Source organism: Paramisgurnus dabryanus, chromosome 5 (assembly GCF_030506205.2).
Source record: "Paramisgurnus dabryanus chromosome 5, PD_genome_1.1, whole genome shotgun sequence".
NCBI classification, from domain to species: domain Eukaryota; kingdom Metazoa; phylum Chordata; class Actinopteri; order Cypriniformes; family Cobitidae; genus Paramisgurnus; species Paramisgurnus dabryanus.
In genome coordinates, this window is record NC_133341.1 from 7,581,401 (window position 1) to 7,601,215 (window position 19,815).

The window sequence follows — 19,815 nt, forward strand, 5'->3', positions numbered from 1 at the left end:
GTTATGCTTAACTAATTCGTAAAACTAGATTTCAGCTGCTTTCTGAAAATGTTCTCATCGAAGGCCAATGTTACGTTACGTCCTCGTGTTATTAGTTTGGAGAAATTCATCTAGTGCAATGAAATCTAAGACCATGTCCATCTCTAAATTGTAAGGATGGAATTTATCTCTGATTTCATGGTAATGCTTTCCATGAATGCTGTATAAACGCAGTTCATTATTAGGTTCATGTTAACATGTAATTAAAAGCTCTTATTGAGCAAATATCATCGCGAGTGCAGCCTGATTCTTGTTGTTTACTTATTTAATGTAAAAGATTGCACTTAACACAACAAACAATACATCATTAGAAAGGTCAAGGGCTCAAGCGTTTGTATTTGACCTTTATTTTATTTTTAAAAATTTAGAGACAGTAATGTCTTAATTAGTGTCACAAGTTATGAAAATGAAAATCGGACTCCATATCTGTAAAATGAAATATGACCCGCAGTCGTCATGAAAGCACTTCACAAAACAACATTCCTCTGGGCTTCTGGTTCAAAGGCATGCATGTTTGGAAACATATTGATTGATTTTATTTGTTTACTTCTAATTCCTAAAGAAAGGAGTAATATTCCATTTTTATTCCAAACGCGGTGATATGCCACTGTTGAACTGACCTTTACACGAGTCTGTTCATTCATACGTGAAGCCTGAGGGCAACCTCGTGCACCATCGCGCAGAGACACTTTAGAATTGACACACGAAGAACGCTTGGGTCCGATTCAGTATTTACACTTTTAAGGGCATTTATCTACCCTGCTGCTAATAACATGCATATAAAGATGTTCTGATGGATAAAACAAGAAGACAATAAACTTAATTAGGATTATACTGTATATGGTATTGTTCCGGTCATGTTGGGTATTTTCATAATACAGCATATTTATTTATTATAATGCAACTTTAGCACTGTGCAGAATACCAAAAAGAAAGAGTGTATTATCTGTTTCATTTTGCGATCTGAAGCCACATCAGCTCAAAACACTTGATCTGCTATAAAGTTAGTTTGGAGCAAAAATATTAATCCCACTATTTGTCGTGTTTTGATGGTGTTCTAAACTAACAAAGCGGTGTGTTTTAGCTATGAAAAATAGGTTTTAGGAATAATTTCAAATGGTTAAGCTTATTGCTTCTTTTTTTGTAAGTGAGACATTTAGTCAAAGAAATACTGAATTAAAAACTGTGATAGATCGGTTAACTTGCCGATTTAATGATTGCTAACACTTTTATACATATACACATATAAAGTTTACAACATGAAAATGAAGTCCTCAAAACTTGATTCTCGCTGTTTTGTTTGCGAAAGTAAATAATATTTTCCTAACTCCCCTATTTTAGTTTGATGTGTTATTCATTTGTTACAACATTATATAAATAATGCCAAGGAAAAAAAGAATAAAAACACCAAAGTAATAAATACATTTGAATGTTATTTGACATAAAAAATTATGCCCTTTTAAGTCAGTCAGCCCCTACCCCTTAGGAGGTCTGTGCACGCCACTGTACTGAACAATCATTTAATTGCTTTCTAAAATAAAGCCTTTCAGGTTAACAAACTATCTCACTTCAGGCGATGATTACTACTGGGGTTTATTTTGCCATAATGACCAGCTAAGCAGCTCACTGAATGATTACAAAATATGAACAATACTCTATACAACCAGCTTTATCTGACTAATGTTTTGCCATGGTATATTGCATTAAAGTTCTGCATTAATATTTTTCATTGCTGCTTTTTGTCTAGACACTAGGGATGCTCCGATCAGGATTTTTGAAGCCGATACCGATTACCGATTTGTGATCTTCGTGATCGGTCGATTCCGATAACTGTTAAAAAAATTCTATATAAAGTAACACCACAGATGTTGCCTTTGTTATATTACTTGTAATGTTTTCCACAGTAGTGGAAATGGAGAAAACGCATATAACAGGCAGTTCGGCGACTCGTGAGCCAACGCATCCTGCCCCAATTTGGGCTGAATGTCTCTGTCCTTGCAAACCACAGACGACAGTGGGTGGTCAGCTCTGATGCAAATAGATTGACTACTGCTTTGCCAAACTGTCGCCAAATCTCCTGTACCACATCCGGGTGGAGCCTCCATTCCCCCGGAACCAAAAAGTCCCTGGACAGAGCTTCCGCCACCTGATTGGCTGATCCTGGAAGATGAACGTTTGGCAGAAAGTGTTGCAGAGCTAAAAACACTGCTTTCAGGACATTGATATGTGCCAAGGTCTCCCGTTGCAATCAGTGGCTGCCAATTCCCCTCTGGTTCCACTTTGCTCCCCAGTCTGTCAGTGAAGCAACGGTTGTGATCAATTCTCAACGAGAAGTCACCACACTCAACACCTGTTCTCAGAAACCCCAATCGTTTCCAAGGCTTTAGTGCACAGACACAAGCGGCTGAAACAACAATTGCGTGATGACGATGTCTCACATGGTCTTGTCTTAGGATGTTGCTCCATCTCTAGAGAGGCTTGAGGTGAAGCAGGCCCAAGGGAACTACAGAGGTGGCAGCAGGTAACATCCCAATTAGTTGCAGGAGAACACAATAAGGAATATGCCTTCCCAGCTGGAATTGAGCGAGTAACTGATGAACACTCTGACTGAGCAAGTGACAGTGTGGGAGACATTGCAAGAATGTCGAGAGTCACACCAATGAAGGTTACGGACTGTGTTGGAACCAAGTGACTCTTCACCTCGTTCACAGTCAGACCCAGCAGTTGGACATGTTCTAGTAAAATCTCAGTGTTTTGCAGAGCATGTTGTCTTGTTGGGGTACAAAGTATCCAGTCGTCTAAATAGGGCCCAAAAAGGGGATAGAACTACACTCATGTATCTTGTAAAGACGTGAGAAGCCAGGGACCGGACATAAGGAAGAACTTTGAACTGGTAGGCCTGCCCTCAAAATTGAACCGAAGGAACTTCCTGTGGTGAGGGGCAATGGGAATATGAAAATATGCATCACTCAGTTCCACAGTCACAAACCAGTCCCATTTCATCAAGGAACACAGACTGTCGCTTGTCCATAACATACGAAAATAAAGTTTCTTTAGGAACACATTTAACCAGTGTAGGTCCAGAATGGGCCGAAAACCCCTGTCCTTCTTGGAAACAAGGAAGTACGTAGATTAAAATCCGTCTCTCTGACTGAGTGGAGGAACTGTCTCTATGGCTCCCTTTAACCCCCAGGGGTCAAAAAATGCGGCAACGCGGTTTGACCGGTTTTCTCCTTATCATAGCAGAATCAACTTAAAATACTCCATCATTAATAATCATACACTTACGTGTTTGACATCATTTGAAGCTGTAAAGGGTCTTCTTCAATATGTGTTCATTCACAATAACAACAGATCTTTGTGTTTTTGTCAAATAGAGAAAATAAACAGGGTGCGCATCCAGACATTTCTGTCTCCGCAAGCTGTCTCTCCAAACACGTTACAAAAATCAATTGAAACTCTGCGAAAACTCGACATACAAACATGATACTGTTATCAGCCAGAGCGGGCCACTAATGCCCCTCCGGACGTTCCACCTCGAGGAGGTCCCAAAAGCACCCCAATGACCAAGCAACGGAACCAGATAAGTAAACTTAAAACAAACTTTATTTAATTTAATTAAAATCAAGATGGGCGGGGGAAAGGGGGATTTAAAATAATGGCCGGTGTGTTCTTCTTTGCAGGGGAGGAGGGGAGCCAAGGGAAGAGCACAGAGCTCCTTCGTCCTCAGGTAAGTATTTCCTCTTCCTATTTGTTCTAATCCCGGCTTCCTGTTTTTGGTTTCAGTGAACACGTGGCGCCCTCCTCTGATCCTGGAGGCAGACAAGAAACAAACAATTAATGAACTGGAAGTCCAGCGGCTACCTGTGTCTCGGTTTCCTGCGAGACGTCCTAGTCTCGCCCTAGCGACCTCCTGTGGCTAGGTGAGTTCCTCCCTTCCGAGCCCGGTATCGACCACAGAGCGGATCAGGTAGATGGCTTCGTAGAATCAATGATGGGCTAGCCCTTGTCCCATACCCCTGAGGTCTTGTTCTCCAGAAGTTCCTACGATCACAAGGATAGACAGATTAATATGATCTTACTCTCGTTTCAGATGCCCCAGGCCGTCGCGGGGACAGGCAGGAAGCGGAGGGCGTTGGACTCCTCTTGGATGGCAACCCTTGGATGGGGGGTCCTGGGGTGTGGCTCCGACTCTGCAAAGGATGCACAGGTAAGTTAACTTGTAGTCCAACAGACTCTAGATGTCGCCAGCGTACTGAATTGGGACTCACAGACTCTTGGAGTAAGTATATCTCTTCGTGAGGATCTGGTAAGGCCCCGTACTCACTGGGCGTGCTACTTTGGACTCACAGGCTCTTTAAGGTAAGTATAGCTCTTAGCTTTGGATCTGGAAAGGCTCTCTGGTCACTAGGCGTGCTACTTTGGACTTACAGGCTCTTTAAGGTAAGTATAGCTCTTAGCTTTGGGTCTGGAAAGGCTCTCTGTTCGCCAAGCTTGCTACTTTGGACTCACAGGCTCTTTAAGGTAAGTATAGCTCTTAGCTTTGGATCTGGAAAGGCTCTCTGCTCACCTCTGTCGAGCCTCTGTCGTGTGTGGACGTTGTGACTATTGCACAAGCGCAGATGGCAGTGTCGCTGTCAAATCTAACCAAAAGTAACGTTGCACTGAATTGGAAAATGAACTACGTTACGTTACCAAATTTTCAGTAGTAACGCGTTACACTACTTTTTCCTCAAAAAAGTAGTTACGTTACTGTAACGCGTTACACACAACACTGCCCGGGGGTTACCCGGAAGTGTCGGTGTTTGCGGAAGTCGGTCCGGGCGGAACCTGCTCCTGCTGCTTTTTAGTTCTGCCCGTTTTGTCACTCATGACAATACACATATCCAAAGAAAGCCTGAAATGTCTATTTTTAAACAAGCTAATTATAATTGAAAACAAATAAATGCCTGTTTCTATAATCTGCATTGAAGTAAAGAGAGTACAGTTTTTCCTGGCTGACTTCATTATCTTTAATGCGGTCACGCCCACAGGCGGTACACGCTGTTGACATGGTAATGAAGAGCAGCTCAAACATTAAATCTGTTCAAACTTTACTTCTTTGATTTGTTAAAGACTTTACCACATGTTTGGATTATAAACTTTATACAGACACGTGAGAAAGATCTTCATTTATGTCTGGACATTAACGTTAACGTTACCTAAGAAGAAGAACAATGGAGGACGCTTTAATTGTTAAACACAGTTATTCACTTATATCCTTCATGGCAACTTTCAGTAAGGCTGCACTGCTGTATCTTTTAATTGTGTGCTGTAATATGATTCCATGTTTACATGCTTATTTACAAATGAGTACCCGTGACCTCCCATAATGGTGGATATCTGTTACATGTTGTACAGTGTTAGACACAGTTATTCACTTTCGTATTCTTCATGGCACCTTTGAGTAATGCTTCACTGCGGGATCTGTGTAATATGATTCCATATTGTTTACAAGCAACGCAATTCCATACATTGCGCTTTACACGCGACACCGTTTTTTATGAGCACCGCGTTGTTTACACGGAGACACGAGCTTGTGCACATGTACGCCATATGCAATGTGTTTTTAAAGTTTTTTTTTTTAAACTTACAGAAACGCATTATAAACAGAAGCTAGACGATCGATGGGCATCTGAAAACAGTCATCTGAAAACAGCTTTTTATCAAACTAATCACTGCAGATGTTTATCTGAGATGTTCTGAATTTAGTTTATGTATATGATAGTTTATCTGAATGTAGTGCTATCAGTGATATTTACTCATCAGTTATGTATGCAAGGGTTTTTCTGTGGACAGTTTATACTAACAGCTGTTCTTAACTCTCTTACAGGTCTGCATCCCTCTCATCAGTACAAAACTATGAAGTGGAAAAATATTCCCACTTTTTGGACATAAATTTATATGGTAACATGAGCCACATGAAGTTTACAGCTCTGTTGTTTATCAGTTTCTTATACAAGTTAAGTTTTTGAATAGGGTTTGTTTCCAAATAAACCGAAAATGTCCTACTGACCTTTATTTCTATTTTGATTATATTGTTAACGTCTTAATAAACCTCAAACAAACATGTATACATTTATTTGTCCTCACATTCTTTACTGTAGTTCCCTCTAAAATTCCTGCCTCATTATGCAGCTCATTATGCAAGCCTTTGTTTGCTAGCTGTCAATCAATCCTTCTCTCATATGGCCCCTCTAAACAAAAAGTCTTTTACAAATTCTAAATCAATATATTGTTTTATGTGAATGAGTAGGCAGGATGATTTTCACATAATTTTAAAGAAAAAACTCTAGACTACTAGATTCTGTTTAGAAAAGTCTTGTTAAAACATGTTTAGTATGGGTTTTGTGGACTTATATCAGTGACTTAAAAATGTTTTTTTTTTTTTTAAAAACCACGCATAAACATTTTTCTCTCAAAAATACAAACATGTACATACATGTAGCTCATATAATATTTTAGCCCAGTTTGTGCTGAACGCAGTGTTATGAGACACTTGCCATTAATATGTTTAAAGCAACTGAAAAAAGACCAAATGTAAGAGCATGTCAGAACCTCTGACAGTGTCCCAAAATGGTCGGACCCACAGAATCATTAACATTAGATGACTTTAAGGTTGTACTGCAAGCAAGAAGCAGCTGGCAGATAATGTTCTCTGCTCGAGTAACATAAGCTAACGACTCATATGCTCTTTTTAACAAAGTGTCAGTACATCCACATTTGAGCACTAGGGCAGCGTACATTGCCTCTCAGGGCCTCATCAGGCGACACAACCAGTGCTGCTACTGGCTGTTCAATCACAGATGCACGTCCCACTCCAACGGAATCAGCCTCGGCCATAGATTCAATTTTATTAAAATAGCGCTTTTCACAATTGTTAATTGTTGCAAAGCAGCTTTACATTAGTAGATGTAGAGGAGAACACTGAAAATCAATAGATAGTATATAGGAAGTAGAATATAGCGGTTAAGAATAAACCGTACAAGAGAGCGTATTAATAATGTAACGTATACAGTAAAGTGCTAAATTAAGCCAAAGTTGGCTGACTCTCCCTGGGACTGAAAAAACCCCTTAGGAGAAAACCCAGTGGGAAAAACTCCCTAGTGTCTAGACACTAGGAATGCTCCGATCAGGATTTTTGAAGCCGATACCGATTACCGATTTGTGATCTTCGTGATCGGCCGATTCCGATAACTGTTAAAAAAAACTCTATATAAAGTAACACCACAGATGTTGCCTTTGTTATATTACTTGTAATGTTTTCCACAGTAGTGGAAATGGAGGAAACGCATATAACAGGCAGTTCGGCGACTCGTGAGCCAATGCATCCTGCCCCAATTTGGGCTGAATGTCTCTGTCCTTGCAAACCACAGACGACAGTGGGTGGTCAGCTCTGATGCAAATAGATTGACTACTGCTTTGCCAAACTGTCGCCAAATCTCCTGTACCACATCCGGGTGGAGCCTCCATTCCCCCGGAACCAAAAAGTCCCTGGACAGAGCTTCCGCCACCTGATTGGCTGATCCTGGAAGATGAACGTTTGGCAGAAAGTGTTGCAGAGCTAAAAACACTGCTTTCAGGACATTGATATGTGCCAAGGTCTCCCGTTGCAATCAGTGGCTGCCAATTCCCCTCTGGTTCCACGTTGCTCCCCAGCCTGTCAGTGAAGCAACGGTTGTGATCACTTCTCAACGAGAAGTCACCACACTCAACACCTGTTCTCAGAAACCCCAATCGTTTCCAAGGCTTTAGTGCACAGACACAAGCGGCTGAAACAACAATTGCGTGATGACGATGTCTCACATGGTCTTGTCTTAGGATGTTGCTCCATCTCTAGAGAGGCTTGAGGTGAAGCAGGCCCAAGGGAACTACAGAGGTGGCAGCAGGTAACATCCCAATTAGTTGCAGGAGAACACAATAAGGAATATGCCTTCCCAGCTGGAATTGAGCGAGTAACTGATGAACACTCTGACTGAGCAAGTGACAGTGTGGGAGACATTGCAAGAATGTCGAGAGTCACACCAATGAAGGTTACGGACTGTGTTGGAACCAAATGACTCTTCACTTCGTTCACAGTCAGACCCAGCAGTTGGACATGTTCTAGTAAAATCTCAGTGTTTTGCAGAGCATGTTGTCTTGTTGGGGTACAAAGTATCCAGTCGTCTAAATAGGGCCCAAAAAGGGGATAGAACTACACTCATGTATCTTGTAAAGACGTGAGAAGCCAGGGACCGGACATAAGGAAGAACTTTGAACTGGTAGGCCTGCCCTCAAAATTGAACCGAAGGAACTTCCTGTGGTGAGGGGCAATGGGAATATGAAAATATGCATCACTCAGTTCCACAGTCACAAACCAGTCCCATTTCATCAAGGAACACAGACTGTCGCTTGTCCATAACATACGAAAATAAAGTTTCTTTAGGAACACATTTAACCAGTGTAGGTCCAGAATGGGCCGAAAACCCCTGTCCTTCTTGGAAACAAGGAAGTACGTAGATTAAAATCCGTCTCTCTGACTGAGTGGAGGAACTGTCTCTATGGCTCCCTTTAACCCCCAGGGGTCAAAAAATGCGGCAACGCGGTTTGACCGGTTTTCTCCTTATCATAGCAGAATCAACTTAAAATACTCCATCATTAATAATCATACACTTACGTGTTTGACATCATTTGAAGCTGTAAAGTGTCTTCTTCAATATGTGTTCATTCACAATAACAACAGATCTTTGTGTTTTTGTCAAATAGAGAAAATAAACAGGGTGCGCATCCAGACATTTCTGTCTCCGCAAGCTGTCTCTCCAAACACGTTACAAAAATCAATTGAAACTCTGCGAATACTCGACATACAAACATGATACTGTTACCAGCCAGAGCAGGCCACTAATGCCCCTCCGGACGTTCGACCTCGAGGAGGTCCCAAAAGCACCCCAATGACCAAGCAACGGAACCAGATAAGTAAACTTAAAACAAACTTTATTTAATTTAATTAAAATCAAGATGGGCGGGGGAAAGGGGGATTTAAAATAATGGCCGGTGTGTTCTTCTTTGCAGGGGAGGAGGGGAGCCAAGGGAAGAGCACGGAGCTCCTTCGTCCTCAGGTAAGTATTTCCTCTTCCTATTTGTTCTAATCCCGGCTTCCTGTTTTTGGTTTCAGTGAACACGTGGCGCCCTCCTCTGATCCTGGAGGCAGACAAGAAACAAACAATTAATGAACTGGAAGTCCAGCGGCTACCTGTGTCTCGGTTTCCTGCGAGACGTCCTAGTCTCGCCCTAGCGACCTCCTGTGGCTAGGTGAGTTCCTCCCTTCCGAGCCCGGTATCGACCACAGAGCGGATCAGGTAGATGGCTTCGTAGAATCAATGATGGGCTAGCCCTTGTCCCATACCCCTGAGGTCTTGTTCTCCAGAAGTTCCTACGATCACAAGGATAGACAGATTAATATGATCTTACTCTCGTTTCAGATGCCCCAGGCCGTCGCGGGGACAGGCAGGAAGCGGAGGGCGTTGGACTCCTCTTGGATGGGAACCCTTGGATGGGGGGTCCTGGGGTGTGGCTCCGACTCTGCAAAGGATGCACAGGTAAGTTAACTTGTAGTCCAACAGACTCTAGATGTCGCCAGCGTACTGAATTGGGACTCACAGACTCTTGGAGTAAGTATATCTTTTCGTGAGGATCTGGTAAGGCCCCGTACTCACTGGGCGTGCTACTTTGGACTCACAGGCTCTTTAAGGTAAGTATAGCTCTTAGCTTTGGGTCTGGAGAGGCTCTCTGTTCGCCAGGCGTGCTACTTTGGACTCACAGGCTCTTTAAGGAAAGTATAGCTCTTAGCTTTGGGTCTGGGAAGCTCTCTGCTCACTAGGCATGCTACTTTGGACTCACAGGCTCTTTAAGGTAAGTATAGCTCTTCGCTTTGGGTCTGGAAAGGCTCTCTGTTCGCCGGGCGTGCTACTTTGGACTCACAGGCTCTTTAAGGTAAGTATAGCTCTTAGCTTTGGATCTGGAAAGGCTCTCTACTCACTAGGCATGCTATTTTGGACTCACAGGCTCTTTAAGGTAAGTATAGCTCTTAGCTTTGGGTCTGGAAAGGCTCTCTGTTCGCCGGGCGTGCTACTTTGGACTCACAGGCTCTTTAAGGTAAGTATAGCTCTTAGCTTTGGATCTGGAAAGGCTCTCTGGTCACTAGGCGTGCTACTTTGGACTTACAGGCTCTTTAAGGTAAGTATAGCTCTTAGCTTTGGGTCTGGAAAGGCTCTCTGTTCGCCGAGCGTGCTACTTTGGACTCACAGGCTCTTTAAGGTAAGTATAGCTCTTAGCTTTGGATCTGGAAAGGCTCTCTGCTCACCTCTGTCGAGCCTCTGTCGTGTGTGGACGTTGTGACTATTGCACAAGCGCAGATGGCAGTGTCGCTGTCAAATCTAACCAAAAGTAACGTTGCACTGAATTGGAAAATGAACTACGTTACGTTACCAAATTTTCAGTAGTAACGCGTTACACTACTTTTTCCTCAAAAAAGTAGTTACGTTACTGTAACGCGTTACACACAACACTGCCCGGGGGTTACCCGGAAGTGTCGGTGTTTGCGGAAGTCGGTCCGGGCGGAACCTTCTCCTGCTGCTTTTTAGTTCTGCCCGTTTTGTCACTCATGACAATACACATATCCAAAGAAAGCCTGAAATGTCTATTTTTAAACAAGCTAATTATAATTGAAAACAAATAAATGCCTGTTTCTATAATCTGCATTGAAGTAAAGAGAGTACAGTTTTTCCTGGCTGACTTCATTATCTTTAATGCGGTCACGCCCACAGGCGGTACACGCTGTTGACATGGTAATGAAGAGCAGCTCAAACATTAAATCTGTTTAAACTTTACTTCTTTGTTTTGTTAAAGACTTTACCACATGTTTGGATTATAAACTTTATACACACACGTGAGAAATATCTTCATTTATGTCTGGACATTAACGTTAACGTTACCTAAGAAGAAGAACAATGGAGGACGCTTTAATTGTTAAACACAGTTATTCACTTATATCCTTCATGGCAACTTTCAGTAAGGCTGCACTGCTGTATCTTTTAATTGTGTGCTGTAATATGATTCCATGTTTACATGCTTATTTACAAATGAGTACCCGTGACCTCCCATAATGGTGGATATCTGTTACATGTTGTACAGTGTTAGACACAGTTATTCACTTTCGTATTCTTCATGGCACCTTTGAGTAATGCTGCACTGCGGGATCTGCTGTAATATGATTCCATATTGTTTACAAGCAACGCAATTCCATACATTGCGCTTTACACGCGACACCGTTTTTTATGAGCACCGCGTTTTTTACACGGAGACACGAGCTTGTGCACATGTACGCCATATGCAATGTGTTTTTAAAGTTTTTTTTTTTTAAACTTACAGAAACGCATTATAAACAGAAGCTAGACGATCGATGGGCATCTGAAAACAGTCATCTGAAAACAGCTTTTTATAAAACTTATCACTGCAGATGTTTATCTGAGATGTTCTGAATTTAGTTTATGTATATGATAGTTTATCTGAATGTAGTGCTATCAGTGATATTTACTCATCAGTTATGTATGCAAGGTTTTTTCTGTGGACAGTTTATACTAACAGCTGTTCATAACTCTCTTACAGGTCTGCATCCCTCTCATCAGTACAAAACTATGAAGTGGAAAAACATTCCCACTTTTTGGACATAAATTTATATGGTAACATGAGCCACATGAAGTTTACAGCTCTGTTGTTTATCAGTTTCTTATACAAGTTAAGTTTTTGAATAGGGTTTGTTTCCAAATAAACCGAAAATGTCCTACTGACCTTCATTTCTATTTTGATTATATTGTTAACGTCTTAATAAACCTCAAACAAACATGTATACATTTATTTGTCCTCACATTCTTTACTGTAGTTCCCTCTAAAATTCCTGCCTCATTATGCAGCTCATTATGCAAGCCTTTGTTTGCTAGCTGTCAATCAATCCTTCTCTCATATGGCCCCTCTAAACAAAAAGTCTTTTACAAATTCTAAATCAATATATTGTTTTATGTGAATGAGTAGGCAGGATGATTTTCACATAATTTTAAAGAAAAAACTCTAGACTACTAGATTCTGTTTAGAAAAGTCTTGTTAAAACATGTTTAGTATGGGTTTTGTGGACTTATATCAGTGACTTAAAAATGTTTTTGTTTTTTTAAAAACCACGCATAAACATTTTTCTCTCAAAAATACAAACATGTACATACATGTAGCTCATATAATATTTTAGCCCAGTTTGTGCTGAACGCAGTGTTATGAGACACTTGCCATTAATATGTTTAAAGCAACTGAAAAAAGACCAAATGTAAGAGCATGTCAGAACCTCTGACAGTGTCCCAAAATGGTCGGACCCACAGAATCATTAACATTAGATGACTTTAAGGTTGTACTGCAAGCAAGAAGCAGCTGGCAGATAATGTTCTCTGCTCGAGTAACATAAGCTAACGACTCATATGCTCTTTTTAACAAAGTGTCAGTACATCCACATTTGAGCACTAGGGCAGCGTGCCTCTCAGGGCCTCATCAGGCGACACAACCAGTGCTGCTACTGGCTGTTCAATCACAGATGCACGTCCCACTCCAACGGAATCAGCCTCGGCCATAGATTCAATTTTATTAAAATAGCGCTTTTCACAATTGTTAATTGTTGCAAAGCAGCTTTACATTAGTAGATGTAGAGAACACTGAAAATCAATAGATAGTATATAGGAAGTAGAATATAGCGGTTAAGAATAAACCGTACAAGAGAGCGTATTAATAATGTAACGTATACAGTAAAGTGCTAAATTAAGCCAAAGTTGGCTGACTCTCCCTGGGACTGAAAAAACCCCTTAGGAGAAAACCCAGTGGGAAAAACTCCTAGAAGGACAAAAAACCCTAGGGAGAAATTAATATATATTTATATATATTGACACGGTAGGGATAGGAAGTGAGTAAGCCTATTAAACTGGTTCAGCCGGTGGTCGTTGGTCGCGCATCGGCTGGGCATCACGTTGAAGGACAGCCAGTAGATCAGTGGTGCGATGACCTTCACAGGTACAGGAACTGGGTCTGTTTGTCTCATTGTCCTCGGGGTCGAGGACGAGACAGGGAGACAAAAACTGAATTCTATTAGCGTAGGGGCCGTTCACATGTAATGCAATTGTCATACATTATAGTTATTTAATTCAGCTCGGTTCCAGACAGGCTAACTATTGCGGCAAGAGTAAATTACCCATATGAGGTATGTGAGTGCTTTGTTCTAGACAAAATAACTACTGCGGGAAAAGTACATTTACTGGACATTCTATGTGAATGCTTTGTTAAAGAAGAATGTCTTAAGTTCAGATTTAAATTGCTCGACTGTGTCTGATACTCGAACATTTTTTGGTAAATCATTCCAAAGCTTAGGGGCCAAGTAGGAAAAGGATCTACCACCTTGAGAAACTTTTGATATTCTAGGGATTATTAAGTAACCAGAATTTTGTGATCACAGTTTACGTGGTGGATTGTATTCTGATAGTAGTTCTTTAATATACGAGGGCGGTAGGCCATTTAAGGCTTTGTAGGTGATTAGTAATATTTTAAATTGTATGCGATATTTAACTGGTAGCCAGTGTAAAGATGCCAGAATTGGACTAATGTGGTCAAACTTTTTAGGGCGAGTAAGCACTCTTGCGGCGGCGTTTTGAACCAGCTGTAGCTTGTTTACCTATTTTGCATTGCATCCCCCGAGTAACGAGTTACAATAGTCTATTCTAGAGGTCATAAAAGCATGGATAAGCTTTTCTGCATCTGATGCAGACAGCATATGGCGTATTTTTGAGATATTTCTAAGATGGAAAAATGCTGTGCGGCAGACGTTGGAGATAAGACTATCGAAAGATAGATTGCTGTCAAACATTACGCCTAAATTCTTAACCGTGGAAGATGGCACCACCGTGCAGCCATCTATGGGCAACTTGTAATCTGACATATTATGTTTGGAGCGATTTGGTTCAATAATAAGTATCTCAGTTTTATTGGAGTTTAGCAAAAGAAAGTTAAGTGTCATCCAGTCCCTAATATCACTAATGCAGTCTGTTAGCTTAGCAAACTGCTGTGTTTTCTCTAGGATGTGACGAGATGTAAAGCTGGGTATCATCCGCATAGCAGTGAAAACTTATGTTATGTTTCCTGATAATGTCTCCTAGAGGTAACATATATAACGAGAATAGGGTAGGGCCTAGAACTGATCCCTGAGGTACGCCGTATTTAACGGGGGAGTGATAGGACTCTTCCTCATTTACATAAACAAAGTGATATCGATTGGTTAGATACGATCTAAACCAGGCTAACGCCTGACCACTGATGCCAACATAGTTTTCTAGTCTATTTAGTAGGATTCTGTGATCTATTGTGTCAAAGGCTGCACTAAGGTCTAGTAATATAAGGATTGAGATTTCACCACGATCGGATGTTAATAGGAGGTCATTTGTAACTCTAAGCAGCGCTGTTTCTGTGCTATGGTGGGGCCTGAATCCTGATTGGAACTTTTCATATGTATTATTATTCGCTATGAATGTGCGTAGCTGTCTTGCCACTACTTTTTCTTATATTTTAGAAAGAAAAGGTAGATTTGAGATTGGTCTAAAGTTATTAAGATCTCCATGGTCAAGGTTTGGTTTTTTAATGAGCGGTCTAATAACTGTTAATTTGAAAGCTGTACCCTGGTAGTTTCTTTCCATTTTTCTAGCTACTTTTTTAAGGGCTGCAGTATGATGGTCATAACATGGAGCTGGCGTTTTTTTTTATTCTCTTTTTTCGAATGGGAGCAACGGCATCCATAGTGCTAGAGCAAACGTTGTTCAGGTTTTCTATTATAATATCCAGATCTTCACGGTTATCTGCTACATGTTTCACTTGAGACAGGTCTGGAAGAGTGCTAATAAAGCTATCTTTAGTGGTGAAAATTATTGTTCTGGCTAATCTGTAGCATGTTGTAGACTGAGCGGTCCTATCTAGAAGTATTGTGTATGACACAAGGCAATGGTCTGAAACGGCATCGCTCTGGGGTGATATTTCGATGTCATTAATATTGAGTCTGAGTGACAGAATTAAAACTAATGTGTGCTTACGAGTATGCATGGGCCCTGACACATTTTGTTTAATACCGAGAGAATTTAGAACATCGATAAACGCACGTCCTAATGCATCTTTTGAGTTATCCACATGAATATTAAAATCACCAATGATAAGAGCTTTATCTACAGTGACTGTAAGCTCAGATAGGAAGTCTGCTATTTCTTTAAGAAAATCTGTGTGTGGTGGCCCCGAGGCCTATATATGGTAGCTAAAATGAACGAAAGCTGTTTGTTGTTACGATCAGTTATTTCCATATTTAACAGTATTATTTCAAACGAATTAAATTTTAGTTCGGATTTATATTTTACTTTGAACATTTTGTTGTATATTGTAGCTACACCACCCCCTCTCCCTTTAAGACGACGAACGTGTTTATAATAATAGTCTTGTGGGGTGGATTCGTTTAAACTGATGTAATCGTCTGCTTTAAGCCAGGTCTCTGTTAAACAGAGTGCATCTAAGTTTTGGTCAGTAATTATTTCATTGATATTGGTAAGCGATCTAATGTTAAGAAGGCCGAATTTTAACATATGAGTTTCATCTGTTAATGTATTGTGTTCTAATTTTATGTTAATAAGATTTGTACGAGACAAGGTAAACGGTGCTCTGTATTTATTTGTTCGAGGAACAGACGCAGTCGAGATGTGTTGGTACTCTGGTAAAAAAGGCTCTATGTGTTGGGATATATGTGAACTTGACATGTCAAGGCAGCTAACAGACTGATGGGCAAGCCGATCTGTCTGTTTCCTGACCTGGGCCCTGGATAGTCAGACAATATCAAAAGAAAGACTATTGGTCAGATTTCTAGAGAGTATAGCACTTCCTTCCGGAGAAGGATGGAGGCCATCTCTCTTTAGCAGGTCAGGTCTTCCCCGGAAATGATTCAAATTGTCTATAAACCCAACGTTATGCTGAGGGCACCACTTTGACATCCAGCCATGAAGAGACACTAATCTACTGTAAGTTTCATCCCCCCGGTAGGCGGGGAGGGGACCAGAGCAAATTACATTGTTTTTGCAATTTCACACACCTCTTTAATAGTATCTTTGGTGATCTCCGACTGGCGGAGTCTGGTGTCATTCGTGCCGGCGTGAATAACAATCTTAGAAAACTTACGTTTAGCATTAGAAAGCACTTTAAGTTTTGATCTAATGTCAGACGCTCTGGCTCCCGGTATACAATCGACTATGGTGGCTGGTGCCTCAATGTCAACGTTCCTGAGTATAGAATCTCCAATAACCAGGGCACTATTAACAGACGTCTCAGCTGGTGTATTGCTGAGTGGAGAAAATCTGTTTGATATTAAAACAGGAGCGTGATTTGGGTGCCAAATGTGACTATGCCGCCTGACAGTCACCCAGTTAGTCAGCCGCCTTGACTCTGAATTCGGAACCGAGCCATGTGTATTACGCTTAACACTAGGCGCACCTAAACAGTGTTTGTAACATTAACATTAGCGGTCTTACTGTTCTCAACTAGCGTTTGGATGCGCGCTTCTAGTTCTGCAACCTTCTCCGTCAGCCTTACTACTTCAATACACTTAGCACATGTAAACCCCTCTATGCTGACGGAAGAAGCTAAACTGTACATGTGGCAAGTAGTGCAGGTTACAATGACAAGTGGAGTCTTACCGTTTTCATGCTGGGCGATGGCATCTCCGTTTGCCCGAACGCGGTCCGTGAAGCTGCATCGAGACGGGTGCTCGCTCGCAACACGCCTCGGCCGCCTACGAGCATCTGTGGTCAGGGTGATGTGAGGCATGCTGACTCTGCGAAGGCAAGGCAGCACCTCCTTCACAGCTTACCGATCTGGTGAGGACAGGTCAGAAAAGCATACATCGTATAAATCCGCCATTAGATCGCCAACGAAGGCAGGTTTAAGTAAACAGACGGTAAGAAATGCTAGCTTTAGCCGGCACCGACTGGTGATGCTAGCGGGCTATATGCTAACACTGGGTGTTACTAGTGATAAAATCGTTTCGCTTAGTAATACAATTCAGTAATCGTCAAGGTAAAGTGTTCTTAAGATAAACTAATAAGTTATATTATATAGATAGGAATAAAATAGTGAGAAAATAGGATTTAGCTGATAAGCTCAACGGAGCTTCGGGCTTGCGACTCCTCTCCTCGTCTCTCTCTCAGCGTCTCTCTCTGATGACGTCAGCGTCTCTCACTCAATGATCCAGTTCAATCGAAGGGTCTGATGCAAGAGTCTGAGCAGTCTGAGCAGTTTTGGATCTCCTTTTAGGTACGAAGTCCTTACACGGCGGCATCATAAAGGCAGTCTCGTTAGCAGGTTGCCTGAAAAACTCATTTGTTTGCACAGGCTGAGCAGATGATGTGTCAAGACCCAAACGAGCCACCATCATGCGCAGTGTAGACAAAATGTCATCTGGAGCAGATGGATTTGTACCGGATGAATGTACAGATCCGCCGCTCGATTCATCTGCCACGGACAGGCTAGAGAGAGCATCCTGATAAGGGGGAAGTATGGCAAGAGCCTCATCATAAAAATGTGATTTAGATGCACTCGTAGAAAGAGCATCCACATCCACAGCCAGTGTGGGCTGGGATTTATACACCTCCGCATGTTGTCCTGTCATAGGTGTATTCTCAGATGGTGCCATTGAGATAGAGGGTTGTAAAAACAGAAGAAAACATTACACGGCAAAAGGCAAAATCAAGAAATAAGTCAGGTTGCGAGGGCACGCTACCTGAGTGTGGTCAAAACCAGCCACCGGTAAAGAGCGTAAAGCACGAGGTATCGCCAACACTACTATAAAGTAATAAAATACTCACGTCCGCAGAAATAATCCCAACTTCCAAGATGATAGTATTGAGAGCCCTGTCACAGCTTGGGAGGGCCACCCCCAAAAAAAGACACTGGAGAAATACATTTTTATATTTTTAAAACAACATATTTATTTTCAATAACAACATGTTCAAACTGTGCACCTTGTGTATGTTTTCTGATATCAGTATTGGGAGGGCCCTTCACCTAAATAATAATAATAATAATAATAATAAAGTAATGTCTCACAACATGCCAGAGTTCAGTTAACAGGTTTATAAACATACAAGCACAAAGTGCAGGCCATGCTTAGTAAAAGGTAATAGGCTATCCATCACTTCACAACACATGAATTATCCATATAATATTTAGCTTAATTGTCAGTGCAGATTAGCTAGGCACTGGATTTCAGTGGGATATAGGTTTGAATATCATTGGTTGCCTGTAACGTCCATACCGCCGCGCCACCAGAGGTATCCCTCTCCGGAGTACTGACATGGCGCCGCCCTGTGCTTCTCTGATCATTTCCTGTTTTGCCTTATTTAAGCCTCAAGCTAGCCTAGGACTAGCGCGAAGTATTGCCAGCTCACCCCTGCATACCGAGCGTTATTCTGAGTATATTCTGACTGCCTGTTTATGACCTTCTGCCTGTTTATCTGTTTGCTGCCTTTGGATTACCCCTTGTTATTGTTTGCCTGGATTGGACTGTCTATTGTTATTGACCTGCCTGCCTGTCTCAGTTTACCCATTTGCCTAACGTCTTGGATTTGTTTGCTCGATTGGTTTGTTTTAATAAACATCCGCAAAATGGATCCCGATGTTTCTGAGACCTCCTTACAGAATACTTCGCCTACCATCGATCCAGCGGATGTCGCCAATCTCCGAGCTGCTTACGAACATCAAAGCAGTCTCCTGCAGGGTTATCAAGAGCAACTTACATGTCTCCAGTCCGTAAACGAGCACCTCACCTGTTATATTCAAGCCATGCCTTCCACGTCTGCAAAACGGGTAAGTGTATCCGAACCGGATAAGTTTGACGGTACTGCGGAACATGTGAGAGGATTTCTTCGTCAACTTGAAATCTATTTCAAGGATTATGCGGGTGAGAATCTGTATGATGATAAAATGTGCTCTAAAGTGTTTTCATTGCTATCTGGTAAAGCGGTCGAGTGGGCAGCCGCTGTTTGGGACACGGATCATCATATCCGCTCTAATCACCGACCAGAAGCAGAATACCCCATTGAATGCTGCGCGCTTGCCGTACAAAGCGGATGGAACGATAAGTAACTTTCAGAACTCAATACTGAACTCCTAGTGGAGCTTGGTTGTAAAGGTGAGGATCTCCCTTTTTCTGATTATGTAACTCTGGCAGTCCATATTGATAACCTGATGAGGAATGTACCTGCAAAAGCTAAAACGAGGGTTTCTTCGAGCACTACGAATGCTGTGAGTACTACCTGCAAAGAATTGTATTCCCCTGTTGATTCTTCAAATGTCGTAGAACCTATGCAAATGGGATTTTCACCACTCACCATGGAGGAACGGCAGTGCAGACGCAATTTGAACCTTTGCTTTTATTGTGGAAAACCGGTCTATCGCATCGATTCATGGCCTGCTAAAGCACCACGCTTTAATAACCTGGTAAGCCAATTTAAAAACCTCCCTTCATGTCATGAAATGTGTTCACAAGCCGTCACATTTACCCACAATGATGAAACCCTATCATTCACAGCATTGATTGACTCTGGCTCAGCATTAAATCTCATCCATAAAGCTGTCGTTGCTAAATATTTAATC